General features: G+C 36.8%; 1 non-coding gene across 1 annotated transcript; it reads right to left on the minus strand.

Annotated features, from left to right (window-relative positions):
• Positions 1-2,135: 2,135 nt before the first annotated feature.
• Positions 2,136-2,242, minus strand: LOC118344385. The gene has a single exon (XR_004798158.1). It is a non-coding gene; the product is annotated as a small nucleolar RNA R71 (small nucleolar RNA).
• Between the last annotated feature and the right edge of the window lie 2,591 nt (positions 2,243-4,833).

Consider the following 4,833-nt stretch of genomic DNA (forward strand, 5'->3'; position numbering starts at 1 on the left):
TCTCTCTCTCTCTCTCTCTCTCTCTCTCATCTTTTTCTACCCCCTCCCAAATGCCTCCTGTGTGCCCCTCTCTCTTGCGAATAATCCTCTCTCATTTTCTTAATTATCCTTTATATACTCCATGGCTCAAGACTCATTTCTCCTCCATTAAAATCCTCCACCTAGAATTGTTGTGATGCATATGAACAGCCAAGAAAGTAAAAAGAAAAGTAAAAGATTAAAGGCAATAGTGAAGGAAGAAAGTAAAGAAAGAGTGAATTTATATACATTTACTGGAGTATTTAGTGTAAAGAAAGGTGAAAGAAAATGGAATCGCTTGCACACATGCATGTATAGTTGCAGTGAAGAGGCAGCCATTCTCTTACAACTGCAGTGATGCCTTCTAGTGGAGACTACCGTGATAAATCTTCAACTGATTTGGTTCAAGCGAAAAGCAAAGTAAGAAGATCAAGATGCGGAAAGCGGAAGAGATAAAAGGGCGTTAGACGGAGTGGCTCACTGGAGATGAAGGAGAGATAGACAGAGTGGGTGGAGACGAAGTGCGAAGGCAGTCGTGCGAGAGGGGGGTTCCCTGCCGAGAATGGGTCGTGCGAGTCTTGGAGAGGGGGGCTAGAGAGACGAAATGAGGAAGAACTTGGTTTTGCGTGTGGTGATTCTGTGTGGTGAGGTCTAATTAATCTATTGTATTTTTTCCTACGTGTCACCGTCTCAATGGAGGGCTGTTCTTCTACCTTTAATAGCCTGACCGTCCCGCAGCATTTCTCATTTCGGTATGGTAAATTCCATTCTATTATTTTGCAAGTTGATTTTTTAGAAAAGTAAAGCCAGAGACTCTTGTTCTTATTCTGTTGTTGACGCAAGGCACATTAGAATCTTGGTAATCTTTTCAAGGTTTCTCATAGTTGGTGCTTCATGGTAAATTCATTTGCATTCTGAAGATACTTAGGATTGGTGAAATCTGGGTTTAATTCCTACATTTTCCAATTGTTAATTCTTGGAATGGATTGACAATTGAGTAATAGAGTTTGAAGAATCAATCAGAGTGGAATAGTAGGAGCATACCTGTAGTCCAGGTGTTTGATACATTGCTTTATAGGTGTTGATTTTCTGCAACTTCTAATTTCTTACATCTATTTTACTGATATTCATTTTTCTCACTTCTTTTTATTCGACCAGCAACCAAAGAACCACTTCAACTTAATTTTCAAACTCTTTCACCCCAAAAGCAAAACCATCCTCTTCATTAGTATATACCACATCAGTACATAAACATTTTCTTTATTGTTTCTCTCCTTAGCTGTATAAACAACTCTTTTACAATCAAAATTTCCACAAAACACAACTCATTACATTTTTGTTCTGCATGAATATCATTATCCCTGCGCAAATGACCTTGGATTTATCCTTGTATACAACATGACTGCTTCTATGCTTGGAGGTAATATTTGCAGCTCATCAAGTTTTTGGCGCTGTTGCCAGGGACAACTAGTGTTTATCAAAGCATCTCTTTACTGCTGAGAAGACGTTTATGGTGCTATGAACCTCTTTACAACTTGGGTGACATCTAATATTTTTCATTTTATTTGTTTACTTTTCATTTTCTTTTATTTTTTGCTCTTGTTTGTATGTCTAGTTGGACTAGAGACCACACATCTCAGTTGGTTAGGGCAAAATCACTAACATCTTCCAATTTTGCATCCATTTCACTTGAATCATCATCTGACACTCATAACATCATGACTGAAAATGAGCATCATGATAGGAAAATGGTAAATCAAAACAACACACTTAGAGATTATTTACATCCTGTTAGAACTAACACACCCTCAGGGATAATCCAATATTTGAATGTAAACAACTTTAATTTCATACGTGGAATGATTCCTTTAATTCCACATTTTCATGGCCTGGAATCTGAGAACCCTTATATGCATATTAAAGAGTTTGAAGAGGTTTGTTCTACATTCATGGACCAAACCTGCGTTGAAGAGGTTATTAGACTAAAGTTGTTTCCATTTTCCTTGAAAGGCAAAGCTAAAACATGGTTGAATTCATTAAGACCTAGATCTATAGGCACATGGCAGGAAATGCAAACTGAATATTTGAAGAAACTCTTTCCAATACACAGGACAAATGCACTTAAAAGACAGATTATGAACTTTACCCAAAAAGATTCTGAAACTTTTTATCAAAGTTGGGAAAGGTTCAAAGATCTTTTAAATGCTTGTTCTCACCATGGTTATGAAGATTGGCGTGTGATCAATTTTTTTCATGAAATTTTGACACCTAAAATGTGCCAATTTGTAGAAACTATGTGTAATGGAGAGTTTTTCAACAAAGAACTTGAAAAAGCAGTTGATTATTTTGATTATTTAGCTGAAAATGCTCAATCTTGGGATATTGTTGATGTGTATGATAGGATTAGGCATGTTGAGTTTGGTCATGGCAAATACACTTTAAAGGAGGATGATAATTTGCTTGTTAAGTTAACTTTGTTATCTAGAAAAATGGAAGCTATGGAGTTGAAAAAAGTGAATGAAGTGCATGATGTCCCTAAAATCTCTTAGAAGTGTAGCAAATGTGAGGATCGTGGGCATTCAACTAACGAATGTCCCACGATCTCTGCTTTCAAAGAAGTGTTATTGTACCAATCTAATGTTGTAAACATGGTATCTAAACCATATTCTAGTCCCTACTCTAACACTCACAATCCAAGATGGAGAAGCCACCCAAATTTCAATTGGAGAAGTGACCAGAATGCAGCTCTAGGAACCTTAGCTCCAGAACCCTCTCAACTTACAAATCAGGCACCTCCAATGCAGAAAAGAGGACTTGAGGTTACGATTCAACAAATGACAAACAATTTGCAGCAGTTCATGCAAGGACAAGCAACAATCAACAACTAGAATTCTCAAGCAATAAATAACATCCAGAGCACACTTACAAAGATGACCATTGTCCTGAGCTCTCAAGATAAAGGAAAATTTCCTGCACAACCACAATCAAATCCACAAGGTCAGCCAGCTCAAGCAGCAACTAAGAGTTCAAACATAGACAAGTGAAGGCAATTACTACTTTAAGAAGTGGTAGAGTGGTAAACATTCCAGCTCAAGGTTCAGACAATGCTAGTAAAGTCTCTAAACTTGCTCAAAATGAGGTTGAATAGAGTGAAACCGAAGCTAAAAAAATTTCATGCCTAGTACCTGCACCTTTCCCTCAAAGGTTGGCCCCTTAGCACAAAGACAAACATTAATCTGAAATTTTAGAAATATTCAAGTAAGTTAGGATTAACATCCCTTTGTTGTATGTTATTCAACAAATTCCTACCTATGGTAAGTTTCTAAAAAATTTGTATACTATTAAAAGAAAATTAAATGTGCAGAAGAAAACCTTCTTTACTGAGCAGGTCAGCACCTTAATCCAGAGCAACACTCCACCAAAATATAAAGATCCAAGTTCACCTGCAATTGCTTGTGTTATAGGAAGTTCAAAAATTGGTCAAGCATTGTTGGATCTTGGTTCAAATGTGAATTTACTGCCTTATAATGTATATGAACAGCTTGGTTTGAGGGAATTGAAACCAACTCCAATCATTTTACAACTAGTTGACAAATCAATTAAGATACCAAGGGGGGTTGTTGAAGATGTTTTAGTTCAAGTAAATAAATTTTTTTACCCCGTAGATTTTATAGTGTTAGATATTCACTTGACACTAAAATCCTCTTTTTTAATGCATTTGTGATTCTTGAGGGACTTTTTCTTACTACTTAAAATGCTTTGATCAATTGCATGAGTGGTGTTTTAAAGCTGAGTTTTGAGAACTTGACCCTAGAACTAAACATTTTTTATATTTGTAGGCAACCTCAAGATTTGGAAGATTTACAAGAAGTCAATTTGCTAGAAATTTGCTTGAAGAATAGGCCTATTTGGCATATCAGCCCACCAACCTGTAGTCTGAATTGGAATCTATTTGTGACCTCATTGACACATCCACTTATGATCCTTTTATTTTTACTTCAGAAACTAAATTTGAAGCTAAATGGAGGCCCAAAGTTGAGCAGCTCCCACTATTGACAGAAAGTCTGAAGCCTTTAACATATGAAACTCCAACATTAGACTTGAAACCATTACCTTCAGATCTGAAGTATGCATTTTTGGGGCTTGACAGCACATTTCCAGTGGTGATTCCAGCCCAACTCACTCATGACCAAGAAGGTAAACTAGTGGAAGTCTTGAGACAGCACAAGGATGCTATTGGATGGACAATTGCGGATATCAAAGATATAAATTCTCTTATGTGCACTCATAGGATCTATTTAGAAGAAAATGCTAAAACTTCAAGGGAGATGCAAAAGAGACTCAATCCTACTATGAAAGATGTAGTAAAAAAAGAAATTTCAAAATAATCTAGTCTTAATATCGTGAAAAATGAGCAAAATGAACTCATTTCTACTAAAATTCCTATTGGTTGGCACATGTGCATAGATTATAGGAAGTATCATTTTCCTTTACCTCTCCTTGATCAGGTTTTGGAAAAAGTTGCTGACAATGCTTTATATTGTTTTCTTGATGGATTTTCTGGTTACTACCAAGTTGTGCAAACCTACTGAGGAGGGTGGTCTGGGGTTGAGGAACTTTGAGGAGATACAGCATTCCCTTCACATGAAGATGGCCTGGAAAATGTTCATTGAGGACTTGATGTGGTCACAGTTTTTTCGTGCAAAATATTTCAAGAGTGAGCATCTCAGGTAGGCACAGAGTCAAGGATCACAATTCTGGAGAGCTTTGGTGGAAGTTGTTTCGAAGGTTCTGGAAAATAGTTTGGTGAGGGTG

The sequence above is a fragment of the Juglans regia genome, chromosome 13, assembly GCF_001411555.2.
Source record: "Juglans regia cultivar Chandler chromosome 13, Walnut 2.0, whole genome shotgun sequence".
NCBI classification, from domain to species: Eukaryota; Viridiplantae; Streptophyta; class Magnoliopsida; order Fagales; family Juglandaceae; genus Juglans; species Juglans regia.